Genomic DNA, 19,818 nt, shown 5'->3' with positions numbered 1-19,818 from the left:
CAGGAGTCACAGGAATAGGACACTCACTTCTCAGGAAGAAAGAACATGAGAACATTCAGCTATCTGATCCAGATCATGGAGGTGTACTTGAGGAATTGTAGGGAGTAGTTCAAGGGCTCTGTTGTCAAGTCCATAGATTTCAGTGGCTCTTCTACTCGGGGAAACCGTGGTGGCATAGTGGTTAAGTGCTACGGCTGCTAACCAAAGGGTTGGCAGTTCGAATCCGCCAGGCGCTCCTTGGAAACTCTATGGGACAGTTCTACTCTGTCTTACAGGGTCGCTATGAATTGGAATCGATTCGACAGCACTGGGTCTTGGTCTTCTACTTAGAGCAATTGCAGGTTTCTTACTCTGAAGAGGAATTTTTTCACTGAAATTATCAACTACTTCTACTGTTATAAAACTTGGAAATCTTGTGGTAGAGACTATGCATTAACTCCTAAATCTTTTCTTGCTTCCTTCTATCAGGGACTTTTCAGGTCATATAGCTGCCTTTCTCAGCCTCCCTTGCAGCTAGGTGTGGCTATGTGACTAGGAGGATGTATCCCATGATAGTTTCTGGGATGGTTCCTAAGAGAAAGTTACTATGTGCCCTTAGACCTTTTTCTTCTTTTCAGGCTCTTCCTTTTATCTTATTGTTTGAAATATAAATGCTACTTTTGGATCTTGAAGGTGAAGGCCAAATCTTTTTTTTTTTTAATTTAGTTTTTTTAAAAATTTTTTATCGTGTTTTAAGTGAAAGTTTACAAATCAAGTCAGTCTCTCATACAAAAATTTGTATATACCTTGCTATGTACTCCTAGTTGCTCTCCCCTTGATCAGACAGCATACTTCTTCTCTGCACCTTGTGTTCCCTGTGTCCCTTCAGCCAGCTTCTGTCCCCCTTTGCCTTCTCATCTCGCCTCCAGACGGGAGCTACCCACATAGTCTCATGTGTCTACTTGAGCCAAGAAGCTCACTCCTCACCAGTATCATTTTCTGTCTTATAATCGAGTCCAATTCCTGTCTGAAGAGTCGGTTTTGGGAATGGTTCCAGTCTTGGGCTAACAGAACGTCTGGGGACCATGACTTCTGGAGTCCTTCTAGTCTCAGTCATGAAGGCCAAATCTTAGAGGTAGGAAAGGCATAAACTGGAAGGGGCCTGAGTCTCTCAGGACTTGAGAGTCGTAAGAGCCACCATACCAGCCTGGTTCAGCCACTTTTATTTTGGATTTTCTGTCACTTGCAGCTGAACCTAATCCTAGACAACACACCATTTCCACACACTGCAGAAGAGGAAAATGAATTCCAAGTGCTTAGATTTCCTTCTCCCATTTTAAATATTAACATCAAAATTGAAACAAGGTTCTTCACCCTTCTTTCAACTCGTACAAATTAAAACAACTCACAAAAAAGGCAATGTGCTAATTTATTTAGGCGCTAAAGATATGAGACATATATTAGTATGAGAGACATATGAGAGACAGATTAGTGAGGACACTGAACAAGAAAATAACTCATTATGAAAATGATAATTAGGACTGGCCTTAATGGCCTTCTGCAAGAGTTAGGTCAGGGAGCCCTCACCGCCTTCCAGTGTTGGTGGCAATAATCTTTTCTTAGATTATGAGATTCTTAAGGATTCACCTTCATCTGTCTCCTTAAAGCCTTTGGGAGCTTTTTTAGAGTTCGGGTTTAAAATGTCAAATCTTTATTCAGTGATGTCAGACTCCTTGCATGTTACTGCTGTTTATATTTTTCTTGAACATTCTTACTGGTTAGAATGTTCGCATGCGGCAGCCTTTCTCCTAATAATATCTGTGTTGGATAATATGCACTGTATTATCTATACCCATTGCCGTCGAGTTTATTCCGCCCTGTAGTGTTTCCAAGGCTGTAAATCTTTATGGAAGCACACTGCCACATCTTTTTCCTGTGGAGTGGCTGGTGGGTCCAAACCACCGACCTTTCAGTTAGCGAGTTCTTTAATGACTGTGCCACCAGGGCTCCTTATATTATCTATGGTGGATTGCAAATTATTAACACAACCCTTTAAAAGAATTGCTGAGATGTGCAATTCTTTTTCATGATTTTTTTTTTTTTGGGTAGGTTAGGAGCTTTATATGAGTCTCACTGACCTAAAATCAAGACGTCAGCAGGGCCATATTGCTTTCTTTCTTTAAAATAATATTTCATTGTGTCTTCAATGAAAGTTTACATTGCAAATTAGGTTCCCATTTAACAGTTTGTATACAAATTGTTCAGTGACATTGGTTACATTTTTTACAGTACATCAGCATTCTCATTATTTCTGTTTCTAGTAATGTAGTTGCCCTGCCCCTTACCTTGTCATCTTTGCTTTAGCATAAATATTGTCTGTTTGCTCTCATATCTAATTAAAAAATTATCTGATTTTTTAAAGAAGCACAGTATTCATGGATGATATTCTTTATTTTATGAGCCATTCCATTACTTAGCTGAAAGGTGACCTCTGGGAGTAGTTCCAGTTCAACGTTTAAAGGGTGTCTCAGGGCAATAGTCTTGAGGGTCCTCTAGTCTTAATCGGTCCAGTAAGTCTCGACTTTTTAAGAACTTGAGTTCTCTTCTACATTTTTTCTTCCATTATATCAGGATCTACCTATTGTGGCCCTGATCAGAATAGTTGGTAGTGGTAGCTGGGCACCATCTAGTTCTTCTTGTTTCAGGGTAGATGAGGCCATGGTTTGTGTAGGCTAGTAGTTCTATAGACTAGTTTCTTCTCTGAGTCTTTGGTTTCCTTCTTTCTCCTTTGCTCTGAATGAGTAGAGACCAACAGTTGTATCTTAGATGGCCGCTCGCAAGCTTTTAAGATGCCGGACACTACTCGCCATATTAGGATGTAGAACACAGACTTTATGAACTTTATTATGCCAATTGACCAATTGTTTCATGAGACTATGGTCCTAAGCCTTCAAACTCAGTAAACCACTCCTGCGAGGTGTTTGGTTATGTCTAAGAAGTATCCATATCTGAGCCCCTTGTGTGCTTTATTATATATATAAATATATATGCATGTATACACATACATTTATGTACATATGCATATAGGTACACCTATACATGCACACATGTATACACACATGTACCTATCTGTACACATACATGCACATATAGCTACATATGTAACCACACTTTAATGTTTTTTGGTTGTTGCAAGATTGTTTATGTTACAGCATTTATCAAAAATATCCCTTGTTCTTGTGTACTTCTTACTGACATTTTTCCATAATTTTTAAAACTTTCGAAAGAGGAAAGCAAACCTTTGGCTCCCTGTCTTCATTATCATTTGTAAAGTGAAGGTTTTCTGGGCAGTGTTTTTCCTTGCTGTTTCTTGCCTTTTAATTTGAAGAATAGCAGGATCTTGTCTTTTGTTCACACTCGTGAAAGCCCATTCAGCTGGAAACCAGCACAGTGTGCTCATTGTGTGCTCTGAGTGTTTGAGTGCTTTTGGTCACACACTAGTTGCTGTTTAACCATAATAAAATTGTGACCAAAGGAGATAAACACTTAAAGGATAAATGACAGGGCTGTTAATCTGAAAGCAAGTTTTGTAGCATTGTTGTTTTTAGCTAATAAGTATACAGCCAGGAGTCACAGAGATGACTTTTAAGTCTAAAGCTGAGTAAAGTCTGTGTTTTCAACTAGTAAAAAAAAGTGATGTCACTGGATATTTTCAGTGGCTGATCATTTTCTGTTTTAAAAGATCATTTGGACATGTCTAAACTGCCTTTAGAAACTTCCAGAAATTTCCCCTAGGCATTTGCCAATCATTACTGTGTGTGTGTGTGTGTATACACACACACACACACCCCCACACACATATACATCCAAGTATATTATCTAAGAAAAGAGCCTTTGGGGCTTTTCTAAGTCTCTGGTTTCAGAACTTGATCCATCTGCACCCCCTGTAAAGTGTTACGATTGGACTGCCCTTTGATGGAAAAATAGGGTCCTTGGGAATTTTCTTTCCCTATAGGAATGCAAAGAACAAATCTCAATTTCTTTTTTTTTTTTTTGATTGTTTCTCAAGTGAAAGTTTACAAATCAAGTCAGTCTCTCATACAAAAATTTGTGTACACCTTGCTATTTACTCCTAGTTGTGCTCCCCGTAATGAGATAGCACACTCCCCCTCTCCACCCTGTATTCCCTCTGTCCATTCAGCTAGCTTCTGTCCCGCTCTGCATTCTCATCTCCGCCCCCCCCAGGACAGGAGCTACCCACATAGTCTCATGTGTCTACTTGAGCCAAGAAGCTCACTCCTCACCTGTATCATTTCCTGTTCCATAGTCCAGTCTAATCGCTGTCTGAAGAGTTGGCTTTGGGAATGGTTCCAGTTTTGGGCCAACAGAAGGTCTGGGGTCCATGACCTCTGGGATCCTTCTAGTCTTAGACCATTAAGTCTGGTCTTTTTACGAGAACAAATCTCAATTCCTTTCTCTCTCTATCTCTCTTTCTTTCTCCCTTGTGACATCTTATATAGCTGAAACCTGGGTTTTTGGCATATAGCCTTTTGAGAAGAGCTGGTTGTGATGAGGGTGCCCAGGTGTTAGAGTTCTGTTTATTGTTTGGGAGGTGAAATACACACTTGTCTCCTGTTGCAGAGTGCTAGGATGTGTTTTGTCTCATCCAGATTTTTCAGTCTTTTTCCAGGGTAGCAAACATAAAACAAATCAAAGTATATTTTGCAAATGTATTTTCTTTTTAAGTAGTTACATCTCATTATACAGCAGAAGTCTCAAAGTCTGCCTGCCGCAGGGGCCAGATAGGTATAAGGTGCTTAATGAAAGGCGAAGCTCTGTCTCAGTTTAGAGGAGACAACAGAGACTCGTGGTGCCAGTGGCCAAATAAGAAGTATATGTACTGTCTAAAGGGACCCAGTTGTTACTCGGCTTCTATGTGAGATGTGGGTCCAGTGTGTGCAGATATTCTGGTTTTTCAAAAGAAGCTGAAAATGTGGGTTTTTATTTGAAAGCTCTTGGTTTTAAAGAGCAATTTACTAATTGAAATTTAAAACCTCTATGGTCCAAATATACCATATCTACAGGCTGGAAACAGCTGAGGGCACGCCTTTTGTGACCTCTGTTATTTAGGGATGTTGCATAAACATTGTGACCAGAGAAAGAGACATGAGGATTCCTCTTCAGGAAAGCTGAGAAGCCCAGAGAAAAATATACAGGCTGGCATTTGGGAATATCTAAAGAAAAGGCCAGATTTCTATCCTGTTACCCTGTAGCAAGACCCACCAGTTGAAAAACTCATCGTTTGCACATACAGCTGCCAATCACGTTTGTATTGCCTCACTCAGAATTATGGATAGGCAGGGATCATCAGACATTGGAGGAAGGCCTTCAAAGGAGTGACAGAATACAAAACAACCAAACAGAAGAAAAGGAACCCAGGGGAACAAGGCAGTGTGGGGAGCAGAAGACAAGTTCAAAACTTCAAAGTAAACAAGTTTTAATCAATAGTCGTAGACAAGAGTAGATGCTACATACATGAAACGAAAACAAGATGCTGACAAAAAGGAACATGTTAATTTTGTTAATTGTGATAATGTATATTAAAAAAATGTCCTTGTGTATTAGAGTTACATACTAAAGAATTACCACTGAAATATTGTGATATCTGAGGTTTACTTTGAAATAACCCAGGAAAAAAGGTAGGGTGGGGAGATAGATGAAATAAGATTGGCAAAATATTGATGATTATTGAAGCTTGTATAATGTGTACATGGGGATTTATAATTATACAATTCTCTCTGAATTTGTGCTTCTGATTTTCTATTGTAAAACATTAAAAAAGAGGAACATTTAGAGAGCAAGAAAGAGTAGATTAAAAGTATGATAGCAGACATAAAAATTTCAGTAGAAGGATTAGAAAATAAAGTTGAAGACATTTTCTCAGAAAGTAGAACAAAAAAGGCTAAAAAAAAGCAATGGAAAATAAGAGAAAAAAGATACGAAATTAAAGGATCAGTCCAAATGGTTTAGTATCTAATTCTAGAAGTTCTAGAATGAGAACCAAAATATCAGCAGGAAAGAAATTATCAAATAAATAAAGAAGATAATTTACTTGAAGTAAAGGACATGAGTTTCCAGATCAAAAGTACCCAGCGAGTGCCCAGCACAAGGGATGAAAAATGAGCCCACTGAAAAAGAGAAGGTCCTAAGAGCTGACAAGCAACATCTCATTCCTGCCCTCAGCTGGGCTGGGTACTCTAGGGTGCTGGGACTCCTGATCCAACCATTCCAGCCAGTAATCCCATCTTTTGCTTGGTCAGAGATGTGGCAGTTGGTTGGCTATTGAGACTGAGAGGATCTGGGCTCTAACCTCTCCTTGTAGACTTCCAAGCAGTCTTCTTGTATTCAGCCCTACCTCTGAAACATACCTGTCCTCAGAAGTACCTGGTTCTTGTAATTCCTGAGCCTTTCTGGAGATAGTGGCACTTCTCATTGGCCACCCCTCTTCTCCCTCAACCTCTGCACTGCCAGTTAGGCTTTTCTGTTCTTTATTTAACATTAGTTACTACTCACCCCTTTTCATCTTCTAAAATGTGGTTGACATCTCTTATCTGCTGTCATCTTCTCTCCCATTCTCTTTTTCCTCGAAGATTCAGATATAAAAAAAAAAAATTTTTTTTTTTACGTCCATTTCATTGAGGTTTTGGGAAGGGGCTAAGTGCATGTTTTGAATCTGCCATGTTTAAATGGAAGTTAATTAGTTGTGTTAATCATTAATTTGGATATCAGAGTTTCTTTTTCTAAGGTTTATTTGAAAATCAAATTAACATAAGAAAACAAGATTTAATATATAGAAAGTAGTTTTCTCCTTCTTACAGTCTTCGTCTCCTACAGGTCAGGTTGGTTTGTTTTTGCCTTCCGTAAAACAGTGTGGCACTCGAAGACACCTGCTCAGTTTAGCAGTAAATTCTGTACTGTATTTGGTCTTATTCTGAGCATTTGGAGTACGCTTCAATTACCCAACCGGATTTTGTAGCCTCCAGGAGCATAGGGTGATGTCCTAGTCTGCTCATGTTTTCCTTATGGCTCCTGATGAATCTGAGTTGAGTAAATAACTTTCTGATGAAAAGTACACTACTCACGTTCTCTTACTTTGTTTTTATATGTGTCACATGTGATTTTGGTAGAACTCTGGTGGCACAGTGGTTAAACATTTGGCTACTAACCAAAAGGTCAGCAGTTCGAATCCACTAGCTGCTCCTTGGAAACCTCCTCTGTCTTCTGTGGTCACCATGAGTCGAAATTGACTCAATGACAATAGGTTATATGTGATTCCATTTTAACGTCCCCTTAGCCTATTGCTGAGAGATCAGTAGGAAGGAATAGGTATAACAAGTAGACTTTGGGGTAGCATCGTTAAGTTGACAATATCCTTGGTCTACAGCTTTAAAAGTATTTTACTGAAATTGCAAATTTTCAGTTGTATTTAGGAAGAGGAGAAAAGGAGATTTGACTAGTCATTATACTGAGGAGGGGAAAATCTAGAATTTAATTTCTGATTTCAGACTTGGGTAGAATAGCCTGTTTCACAGTGGGTTGGCCTAATGACAGTTACCTGTAAGCAGGTACTCCTGTTTATTTTAAGCTTACCTCTTAGTGCAGGATAGCTTCACATGTTCAAAATATGCCTCTCATATAAGTACCAATGCTGTCATTTTCTCTAAAGTCACCTTTTTTATTAAAGAAATTCTTTAATAGCTTCACACATTCTGTAGTTATGCATTTCTGTGAGTGCTGCCGACTCCAGCACAGTGTTTAATAAATTATTGAACTTTGAAGAACCTTTGAGAAGCAGGGGCTTTATGTGACTGAGCAGCAGACATGAAAAAACGCTATCCTCCAGAGTCTCTAACAGACAGAAATAGAGGCTTGATCAGACAATATAAGCACCGAGTGAATGATGGTGATGCCATGAAATATTTACACCCAGAGAGCATACTAGGGTGAGGAGGAGAGTGTGTGGGTTTTTATCGTTTGGGTTGAACCTGATGCCGTACAACCCAGCACTCTGTGGTCTTAAAAGCAAGAGACAGAGACAGAGAGAGACAGATAGATTGGGAGAGAGAGGGAAGGGAGAGAGAGATTAAGAGGAGAAAAGGAAAATAAAGAAGGAAAGAAGAGTATTTATTTGGATATTTTCTTGTTTGCAGTATCTTACCACAAAAGCAAGCCTCCTTTTGTAGACGGTAGCCCTAGTAAGAGTCAACTTGTATTCAGTCCTTAAGAGAGAATGATTTCTTGTTTCTGTAAGATATTAATCAACGTCTCATGATGTAACATGATTAAAAGCCCTCGTTTTCTACAGGGATATAGACTTGAATAGCAAAGAACAGAATGGGCTAGTATGTTCTTACCTTCAAAAAAAAAGTATGCAATTTTTTTCATGTAATGTCATTTTAAATAGGCTTGTGATCAATTTATTCCATACTGATCTACAGAGAAAATGAACATAATGGAAGACGTGTCAGGATTACTTAGGAAAAGTTTGGAAGATAAACTGAGAATGAGAGAATTCCTCATACCTTTCAGTATAGAAAAGGGCTAAAAAAATTTATGCCAGACCAATTGGTTTTGTCCTCCTGACCAGTATTATGTACAGTTTTTCTTATAGTGATAAACCTTTTTCATTTCCTGGTGTTACATAATATTATTAAAAACAGTTATTGTTAATGATGAAAGAAAGGCTGACAAGGAATAATGTGCTTTATTTAATTTCACTCGTGATTTATCTACAAAAAAACAACGCAGATTGCGTTTGGGAAGTATTTTAGCGTAGTAGTTCTGTTTTTGATTTTTACGGGTGGTAGAAAGAACTGAAGGAGCTCCGTGGCACAGTGGTTAAAATGTTCGGCTGCTAACCATAAGATTGACGGTTTGGACCCACCAGCTGCTCCATGGGAGAAAGATGTGACAGTCTGAATCTTTTCTGTTTTTGATTTTTACGGGTGGTAGAAAGAACTGAAGGAGGTCCGTGGCACAGTGGTTAAAATGTTCGGCTGCTAACCATAAGATTGACGGTTTGAACCCACCAGCTGCTCCATGGGAGAAAGATGTGACAGTCTGCATCTGTAAAGATTGCAGCCTTGGAAACCCTATGGAACAGTTCTTCTTTGTCCTATAAGGTCACTGTGAGTCAAAATTGACTTGACGGCAGTGGGTTTGGGGTTTTTTTTTTTTTGGTAGAAACAATTGAATCATGTATCAGTTAGGAAGCTCAGGTTGACCTTAGATGGCCTTTCAAGGGGATCATTTAGCTTTAGGGGCTTTGGTGTCCGTAATGAGCTCCCTGGATGTTTGATATATGTTATGCTAAACTAGGTTTTTTGTTCCTGTGATCACATTGACTTAGGGTGGCGAGTTTCTATCACTTGTAAGGTGAAACCAGTAATATTGGAAGGGAAACTTTGGTGAGACTTTCTTTTGTAACTGTAATATTTTGTCTGTAGATTTTAAGTAAAGGAACTTTTCAATGAGTTGACTGTTTGTAATGTAGGAACTCATTGCCTACAAACAAGCTTATAGTCTAAGGAGACATTATCATGTCACAGTGAAATGTGACATGGATCTGTTTGTGAAAGGATGTTTTAATTCCAAAATTGAAATAGCAGAAGTGAAATAATACTATTATATTATTATTTTTGTTGCCAAGATGGTACCCTGGAAAGAAATGGGATTTTAGAGTTCAGTTGATGTGGATTTCAATCCTGCCTCAGCCATCTACTTGCTGTTTGACATGTGGCAAGTCACTGACCTAAGACTCAGTTTTCTTGTCTCTAAAAATGGGGCTAATGATAATATACTTCTTGGGTTTGTTAAAATGTCTGTGTTGGGCACAGTACCCAGCATGTGGGAGGCACTCGGTAAAAATTACCTCCTTCCCCCTTCCCCTTCAGTTAAACCAAAAAGTTATTATCTGGGAGGTGAGATTTTTGGAAGCTCTTGATTGGTGGAGGGAGAGAGGGACTCAGTGAACCAGAAGAAGGACACTTGAGGCCTGCGGCAACCATGTGAGAGGTGAGAAGTGGTATGTATATATGTGTCCTGGAGAGGGAGACTGTGGATGGACAGAAGGACAGGCAGTGGGGGGAAGATAGACTGAATTCACTGACTTGCAGAAGCAAAAGTGATATTGGTAGTTTGGGGATAACACATCCTCTGAAGTTCTACTGTTATTATTTGCCTCACATTTGGAGTAGAGAGACTATGCCAAGTTGAGAATTTATTTCTTCCTCACCTCTTCTTGACCATCTCATTTACTCTTTTTAAGTGCAAAGTGTTATTGTTTCACCCAATAAAGGGCAAATCAAAGGTTTGTCTGCCCTTATATTCTGTCTCTGACCCTAATACATTGAGAGAGAAGTGAATTGTGGCTTTGTGTCTGTTGATACTTTATCATGATATGAATACCAGATTTCCAGGTGCTACCTCATATTAATTTAGCAAATATTAACTGAGGCCTATTATATGCCCAGTGCTGTACTATGGGGATTCAATGGTGACAGACAGACCAAAGTCCCTCCTCTCTTGGAGGTTAACATTCTGTTAGGGGAAGAAAGGCAGAAAATAAATCAATTATATTTAAGGTTATAAATAAATAAGAGCATGTTTAATAGTGATAAGCAGTATAATATTAGAATGACTGAGGTGAGGGGCTACTTCAGACAGAGTAGTCTGAGGTGACTTTGGGGGTGAGAGCTGAAGAATGACAAGGATGTTCATTACAGCCACAGGGACAAGGCTCTGAGGTACTGACAGACTTTGCATGTAGGAAGAACAGAAGTGGTAAGTGGCCAGAATTTAAGCAAAAACGGACCAAAAGGAGAAGGAATGAGCCAAGTCAACCTTTAAAAAGTGGTAAAGACTTGAGTTTTTATTCCAAGCCCAGTGGGAAACCATTGGAGGGTTTTAAGGTGGGGAGTTCTGGGGTGGGGGGTGGGGGGCGTTGACCTGATCTGATTTGTGTTTTGTAAAGATCACTCTGACTGCTATTGGAAGGCCAGAGTAGACTTAGGGAGAAAAATGAGGAGGAGAGATATGCTGATGCCTTTGGCCCAAGTGGAGAGAAGGGAAGGACTTGAAGGTACATTTTGGAGGCAGAGTTGACAAAATTTGCTGATAGACTGGATGAGGAGGTTTGAAAGAAAAGAAGAATCAAGGATAATGTCTAGGTTTTTTTAGCTGAAGCAACTATGGATTGTGACTATTTCCTGAGATCAGAAGACTGGGGAAGGAGCTGGCCTGGGGGTGAAATCAGGGTTCGGACAGTCACGTGTTGGGTGCCTATTTGACATCCAAGAGGCTGTCAAATAGGCTGGTGGATATTGGAATCTGGAGGTCAGGGTTATAAATTTTAGGAGTTATTAGCATATGGCTGATGGAGTTAAGCCACAGAACTCTTCTCTTTACAAATTGTTGTTCCTTAGGTTGTAATTAAATGTTAGGCCCCAGCTTTCTTGAACTAAAGTGTTCCTTCACCTTTTCCTTTCTCTGGGTTGCATTGCTTCAGACCAACAAACGCATTCCTTGAAGGCAAATGCAGAAGATGACAAATACCATGAGCCAGATTTTCCGTGACAGACTTGTAAGAAACAAGATAATCTCATTGTTCTTCCACCTACTTAAAATAAAGGTAATATTGATTTTATAGTAGCAGTTCAGGTCCTAAGGCATGATATTGATTAAGCGTCTGATGAGAATTTGCAGGGTCGCCTTCTAGACCTACTGCTACAGGGCATCTCTCCACTGGGCCAGGCCTCTGTGCTGACCTCCACTGTTATAAGTGGTGTTTTTCTTGGCCCTGTTTAGTCTAGGCACTGTCCAGAAGCATTTATTTTACCTGATGGATGGCTCAATCCAGCTTGTCTCTTACCTTAATCTGACCTTCAAAATGGGAACCTAACCCACTTGTTCTTTGTAAATATGAAGACTAATTTTGACACCGTTTTGAATTATTTTCTAATCAGTAGCAGTGGATTTTGTGTTGAATCTTTTCATGTGAAACTTCCTGTTAAAATTCCACAATCTGAATTCCTCTCTGCCACCCCCCCCCCCAAAAGCTACTTTGGGGTAAGGCTCACTTTATGCATTTTTTTTTTTTTAATTAAACAGGGGAAGGTACCTGTATTAATGGTACCATTATTAAGCCCTTGGGACTCTTCAATTTTAATGTTGCATCATGGAAAGGAATTTCCTTGTGGCTATTGTGATCTGCTGCATTCACCATACTCCATTGTTTTATAAGATTTATAGATCAGGCTCTGGGGATATTTTGACCAATCAAGGGATTAAATTGTTCACTGGCCAAAAGTATATAGATAGCCTCCAGAAATCATCCAAAAATTACAGCTTCTTATGAAAAGTTTTGGCTTTCTACTGTAATAACATTCACATATTTTTCCCCTGTGTCTGGAAATTCTGGCTGGATTGTTGACGGGGTTAATGTGAGGATTAAATCAGTTAATACAGGCTAAAGCACTTAGTCTGGCACTATGTCCATACTTAGTGCATAAAACCTCCGTGCGCCACCGAGTAGATTCTGACTCATAGTGACCCTATAGGACAGAGTAAAACTGCCCCACAGGGTTTCCAAGGAGCGCCTGGTGGATTGGAACTGCTGACCAGCTTTTAATTAGTACACCACCGGGGTTTCCAAAAGCCAAGGCTAGGCCCCAGCAAGATTTGAACTTGTGACCCCTGGTTTACAAGACCGGTGCTCTAACCCCTGAGCGATGGAGCCCTCAACCATACTTAGTGCATGGCACATGGTAAATGCTCAATTGATGTTAGCTTTTTTTTATTATTATTTTTTTATTAGCTACTGCAGTGATGGTGATGTTAGCTGCAAACTCCCTTTGCATCTTCTGTCATACCCAGCGCAGGCCTAGGCACACAGTGTGATACCAGTGACTGATGTCTCCAACATTTAGGATTTCCTTCCACACTTGGAAATCACAGGTTATTTTATGTCATTTCTAAAATGTTCTAAGCACCTGGCATCCTTTGATTGTTCACAGAGTTACTCTCAAAAGGGTCTGCATGAGTTTTGATGGTTTCCGTATCTGCCTGTTTTCTTTGTTAGCTACCAGATAGGACTCAGGTTTTAAATCCTTTGCAGTTAAAAGGGATAATAAATGTTAACATTCCTAGTTCAGTGCCTGGCACAGAATAGCTAAAAGCCATTTGACTCAGAATCACGACTGTTGGTCAGTGCAGCCTTCAGGGAGACAATGCTGGGGAGTGGGGTTGTGCCTCCTTTTGAGGTAGGTAGAGGTGAAATAGTTTTTTTTTTTTTTTTTATTGTTTCTTGTGCTTTGAGTGAAATTTTACAGAGCAAATTAGGTTCCCTATTCGATAGTTTGTAGATAAAGTGTTTCATAGCCTTGGCTTCATTTCCCACAATGTGTCAGCACTCTCCCCATTCTGCCCTGGGTTCCTCATTTCCTTTTGTCCTGATTTTCTACACCTTCCTGCCTTCTCATCTTTGATTTTGGGCAAATGTTGCTCTCTTGATCGTGTATAATTGTTCTAAGGAACACTTCAGAACACTCGGGTGTCATTGTTTATTTTATGGGCTTGTCTATTGTTTGGCTGGAAGTGGTCTCTGGGAATGGCTTCATTTCCAGGTCAGAAGGGTATCTTAGGGCCATAGTCTCAGGGATTCCTCCAGTCTCTGTCAGACCAGTTATCTGGTCATTTTTGTGAATTTGATTTTTTTTTTTAATGTTTTTCTCCCACTGTGTCCAGGACTCTGTCGTGATCCCAGTCAGAGTGGTGGGTAGTGGCAGCCAGACACCATATAGTTCTTCTAGTCTTGGGGTTGTGTAGGCTGTGGTTCATGTGGTCCATTAGCCCTTTGGACTAATTGCTCCCTTGTCTTTGATTTTTTTTACTCTCCCTTGTTCCAGGCTGGAAGAGACCAACAGTTGTATCTTAGATGATCACTTGTAAGCTTTTGAGACTCCAGATGCTATTCACCAAAGTAGGATGTAGAGCATTGTCTTTTTGAACTATGTTGGGCTAATTGACTTAGATGTCCACCAAGCCTATGGTCCTTTGCCTTCAAGCCTAGGAACTTTATCCAGCAAGCTGTTTGGTTATGTCTAAGAGGTTTCCCCGACTGTGCCACGTGTGTGCTCTATTGGCTATATTAACATATGAGGAGCATCTACAGTCATATACGTAGAAATATCCACCACCAAATCTGTATCTGCCAGTGGGCGTGCTCCCTTTCACCTTCCCATACCTCTTGGCATATCTATCTGTCTGTGTTTCCATTCATAAATTATTGTTAATACTATTGTTGCAGGATTGTCTATGCTATAGTAGTTGCCGTACCAAACCCAAACCCATTGCCTTCGAGCCGATTCCGATTCATAACGACCCTATAAGACAGAGTAGAACTGCCCCATAGGGTTTCCAAGGAGTGGCTGATGGATACAAACTGCCGACCTTTTGGTTAGCAGATCTCTCAGCCACTGCACTACCAGGGCTCTATGCTATAATAGTTACCATAAAAGAAAAAAAAAAAAAAAATTTTTTTTTTAAGCTGCCCTTTATTCTTATGTTCCTCTCAGTGTCTTTTCTTGGCTTGATCATGTTGGGCTGATCTCTCCCGTATTATGTATTGCCTTTCCCTTCACCAATATTAGCACAAGCCTTCTATCTATTCGGTAATTTTCCCTCCGTCCCCCTCTCAGGGATCCGTGATAAGCATCAAAGAGTTTTTTTCTTTTCCTGTGTGTAAATTTTTTGTTGTTTATAATATTGGTCTAATACAATATTTGTCTTTTTGTGATTGGCTTATTACACTCAGCATAATGTCCTCCAAATTCATCCATGTTGTGAGATGTTTTTTGGATTTGTCATTTTTCTTTATCGTTCCATAAGATTCCATTGTGTATGTATACCACAGTTGGTAATCCATTCATCTGTTGATGGGTACTTACATTGTTTCCACCTTTTCGCTGTTGTGAATAATGCTGCAGTGAACATGGGTGTGCATATGCCTATTTGTGTCACATCTCTTATTTCTTCAGGATATATATACCTAGGAGTGGAATTGCTGAATCATATGATATTTCTATTTCTACCTTTTTGGGGAAGCACCATGCCGTTTTCCATAGTGGTTACCTCCCCACCAGCAGTGTGTAAGAGTTCTGGTTTCCCTACAACCTTGCCAACATTTGTTATTTTATTATTTTTTTATTAGCACTAGTAATGTTGGGGTGAGATGGTATCTCATTGTAGTTTTGATTTGGATCTCTCTAATTGCTAATGATCATTAGCATTTATTTGTATGTTTGTTAGCAGCCTGAATGTCTTCTTTCCTGTTCGTATCCTTTGCCCATTTTTTAATTGGATTGTATTTTTGTTGTTGTTGAGGTGTTGAAGTTTTCTATAAATGTTAGAGATTAGACCCTTGATGGATATGTTGTAGCCAAAAATTTTTTCCCAATCTGTAGGTTCTCTTTTTACTCTTTTGGAGAAGTCTTTTGTTGTGCATACGTGTTTAATTTTTAGGCAGTCCAATTTATCTAGTTCATCTTCCTGTGTGCGCATTTTTAGTTATGTTTAGGATTCTGTTTATGCCCCTATGTTGTGTCTATTTTTTCCTCCATGATCTTTATGGTTTTAGGTTTTAGGTCTTTGAACCATTTTGAGTTAGTTTTTGTGTATAGTGTGAGGTATTGGTCCTGTTTCATTTTTCTACAGGTAGACATCCAGTTTTGCGAGCACCATTTGTTGAAGGGACTGTCTCTTTCCCGTTTAATAGTCTTTGGTCCATTGTCTAAGATCAGCTGTCCATAGGTGGGTGGCTTTATATTTGGGTTCTTAGTTCTGTTCCATTGGTCTATGTGTCTGTTGTTGTACTAGTACCAGGCTGTTTTGACTACTGTGGCTATATAGTAGGTTCTGAGATCAGGTAGTGTGAGGCCTCCTACTTTGTTGTTCTTCTTTAGTAAAGCGTTACTTATTTGGAGCCTATTTCCCTTCCGTTTAAGGCTAGTGATTAGTTTTTCCGTCTCTTTGAAGAGTGCTGTTGGAATTTTTTCTGTCTCTTTGAAGAGTGAGGTTGGAATTTGGATCCAGATTGCATTATATCTATATGTCGCTTTGGGTTGTATTGATATTTTCACAATGTTAAATCTTCCTATCTAAAAGCATGGAATGTTTTCACATTTATGTAGGACTCTTTTGGTTTCTTGCAGTAGTGTTTTGTAGTTTTTATATAAGCTTTTTACATACCTGGTTAGATTTATTCCTAAGTGTTTTATCTTTTGGGGGGCTATTGTAAATGGTATTGTTTTCTTGATTTCCTTTTCAAAGTTCTCTTTGTTGATGTAGAGGAATCCAACTAGTTTTTTTATGTTGATCTTATACCCCTGCCACTTTGCTGAATCCTTCTATTAGTTCCAGTAGCTTTCTTGTGTAATCGTTAGGATTTTCTGTGTACAGGGTCATCTGTAAATAGGGTTAGTTTTACCTTTTCCTTACTGATTTGGATGCCCTGTATTTCTTTTTCTTGCCTTATTCTCTCACTAGGACTTCCAATACAGTGTTGATAATAGTGATTAAGGGCATCCTTGTTTGGTTCTCATTCTCAAAGAGAATGCTTTCGGACTCTCTCCTTTAAGGATAGTGTTGGCTGTAGGTTTTGTATAAATTCCCTTTATTATGTTGGTGAACTTCCCTTCTGTTTCTATTTTGCTGAGAGTTTTTTTTATTAGGAATGGGTGTTGAACTGTATCGAATGCCTTTTCATTGTCAATTGATATGGTCATATGATTCTTTTCCTTTTTTTTTTAAATATATGTGATGGGTTACATTGATTGATTTTCTAATGCTGAGCCATCCTTGCTGCCTGGTATGAATCCTACTTGGTTGTGATGTATTTTTTTTTTTTGATGTTGACTTCTGTTGGCTAGAATTTTTAATTTTTTTAAATTGTGTTTAAGTCAAATTTTACAGCTCAAGTCAGTTTCTCACAGAAAAATTTATACACACATTGTTATGTGACCCTAGTTTCTCTCTCTATAATGTGACAGCACACTCCTCCTTCCCACTCCGGATTTCCCGTGTCCATTCAACCAGCTCCTGTCACTTTCTGCCTTCTCATCTCGCCTCCGGACAGGAGCTGTCCATTTAGTCTCATATATATATTCTGACAGTCTAATCTTTGTCTGAAGAGTTGACTTTGGGGATGATTTTAGTTCTTTGTTAATAGAGAGTCCCAGGGCCATGTCTTCCAGGGTTTCTCCAGACGATTGAGTCTGGTCTTTTTACTAGAATTTGAGTTCTGCACCCCACTGTTCTCCTGCGCTGTCAGGGACTCCCTGTTGGGTTCCCTGTCAGGGTGGTCATTGGTGGTAGCCAGGCACTGTCTAGTTCTTCTGGTCTCAGGGTGATGGAGTCTCTGGTTTACGTGGCCCTTTCTGTCTCTTGGGCTAATACATTCCTTGTGTCTTTGGTATTTTTCATTCTCCTTTGCTCCAGGCGGGTTGGGACCAATTGATGCCTCTTAGGTGGCCGTTTGCTAGCTGTTAAGACCCCAGACGCCACTCACAAATGTGGGATGTAGAACATTTTCTTAATAAACTTTGTTATGCCAACTGACCTACATGTCCCCCGAAACCATGGTCCACAGGCCCCCATCACAGCTATTCTGTCCCTTGAAGAGTTTGGTTGTGTTCAGGAAACTTCTTAGCTTTTGGTTTAGTCCAGTTGTGCTGACTTCTCCTGTATTGTGTGTTGTCCTTCCCTTCACCTAAGATAATTCTTGTCTACTTCTAGTTAGTGAATACCCCTCTCTTTGCCTCCCCACCCTTGTAACCATTGAAGAATGTTTTCTTCTGTGTTTTAACCTTTTCTTAAGTTCTTATAATAGTGGTCTCATACAATATTTGTCTTTTTGAGACTGACGGATTTCACTCAGCATAATGCCTTTCAGATTCATCCATGTTATGAGATGTTTCATGGAGTCATCATTGTTCTTTATCATTGCATAGTATTCCATTGTGTGAATATACCAAAATTTGTTTATCCATTCGCCCGTTGATGGGCACCTGAGTTGTTTGCATCTTTTTGCTGTTGTGAACAGTGCTACAGTGAACATGGGTGTGCATATATCTGTTGGTGCGATGGCTCTTATTTCTGTGGGATATATTCCAAGGGGCGGGATTGTTGGATTATATGGTAGTTCTATTTCAGCTTTTTAAAGAAGTGCCAAATCAATTTCCAAAGTGGTTGTACCATTTTACATTCCCAGCAGCAGTGTATAAGTGTCCCAGTCTCTCCACAACTTCTCCAGCATTTATTATTTTGTGTTTTTTGGATTAATGTTGGCCTTGTTGGTGTGAGATGGTATCTGATTGTAGTGTTTATTTGCGTTTTTCTAATGACTAATGATCGTGAGCATTTCCTCATGTATCTGTTAGCTGTGTTGGCTAGAAGTTTGTTGAGAATTTTTGCATCTGAATTCATGAGGGATATTGGTCTTTGGGTTTTTTTTTTATTGGTCTTCAGTTTTCTTTTTTTAGTGATGCTTTTGCCTGGCTTTGGTATCAGGGTTATGCTGCCTTCAAAGAATGAATTCAGGAGTATTCCTTCCTTTTCTATATTCTGGAATAGTTTGAGTAGAATTGATGTCATGCCTTTTCTGAATGTTTGGTAGAATTTCCCAGTGAAGCTGTCTGGGCTGATGCTTATTTTCTGGGGGGAGTTTTTTTTTTTTTTATGGTCCTTTCAGTTTCTCCTTTTGTTATGGGTCTGTTCAGACTTTCTACCTCAGCTTTTGTTAGCTTAGGAAGATAGTAGCTTTCTAGAAATTTGTACCAGGTTTTCAAATTTGTTGGAGTACGGTTTTTTGTAGTATTCTCTTATGATCCTTTTATTTCATTTGGTTCTGTTGTAATGCCATCCATCGTGTTTCTTCTTCAGGTTGTTTGTATCTTATCCTAGTTTTCTTTTGTTGATTTGGGCAGTGGTTTGTCGGTTTTATTGATTCTTTAAAGGAATAAGCTTTTAGTCTTGTTTATTCTTTCTGTTCTCTGTTTCACTTATTTCTGCTCTAATTTTTATTATTTCAGTTTCCCTGGCAATTGTGGGCTTCCTTTGCTGCTGTCTTTCTAATTATTTGAGTTGTAGGGTTAATGTTTTGATTTTTGCCCTTCTTTTTTGATGTATGTGTTTATTACTATAAATTGACCTCTGAGCACTACTTCTACTGTGTCTCAAAGGTTTCGGTATGCTGTGTCTTCATTCTCGTTTTATTGTAGGAATTTTTTAATTACATCTTTGTTTTCTTCTATTACCCAGGAGTTTTTAAGCTGAGTGTTACTTAGTTTCCATGTGTTAGATTTTTTTTTTGCTCCTCCTGTTATTAATTTCTAGTTTTATAGCATTGTGATCAGAGAAGATGCTTTCTATTATTTAGATGTTTTTGAATCTGTTGAGGCTTGCCTTGTGGCCTGTTTTGGAGAGTGACCCATGAGCATTGGAGAAGAATGTATACTTTGCCGCTGTTGGGTGGATGTTCTGTGTATGTCCATGAGGTTGTGTTGGTTCATTGTGGTATTCAGATCTTCTGTGTCGCTTTTGAATTTCTTTCTTGTTGTTCTGTCTTTCACGGAGAGTGGTGTGTTAAAGTTTCCTAGTATTATTGTGGAAATGTCTATGTATTTTCTCTATGCTGTTACAGTTTTTTTTTAATGCATTTTGGTGCATATATATTTATTATTTTTATGTATTCTTGGTGGATTGACCCTTTAGTCATTTTATAAT

General features: G+C 39.1%; 1 protein-coding gene and 1 non-coding gene across 10 annotated transcripts in view; one reads left to right on the top strand and one right to left on the bottom strand.

Moving 5' to 3' along the window:
• FTO (FTO alpha-ketoglutarate dependent dioxygenase) overlaps positions 1-19,818 on the top strand; it is a 412,272-nt gene that overhangs the window by 49,830 nt on the left and 342,624 nt on the right. The gene's annotated exons all lie outside the window — the stretch shown is intronic.
• On the bottom strand, positions 12,703-12,775 carry TRNAT-UGU (transfer RNA threonine (anticodon UGU)). Its single transcript has one exon. It is a non-coding gene; the product is annotated as a tRNA-Thr (tRNA).

This window comes from Loxodonta africana, chromosome 21, assembly GCF_030014295.1.
Source record: "Loxodonta africana isolate mLoxAfr1 chromosome 21, mLoxAfr1.hap2, whole genome shotgun sequence".
Taxonomy (NCBI): domain Eukaryota; kingdom Metazoa; phylum Chordata; class Mammalia; order Proboscidea; family Elephantidae; genus Loxodonta; species Loxodonta africana.
This window is presented reverse-complemented; position numbering and strand designations above follow the sequence as displayed.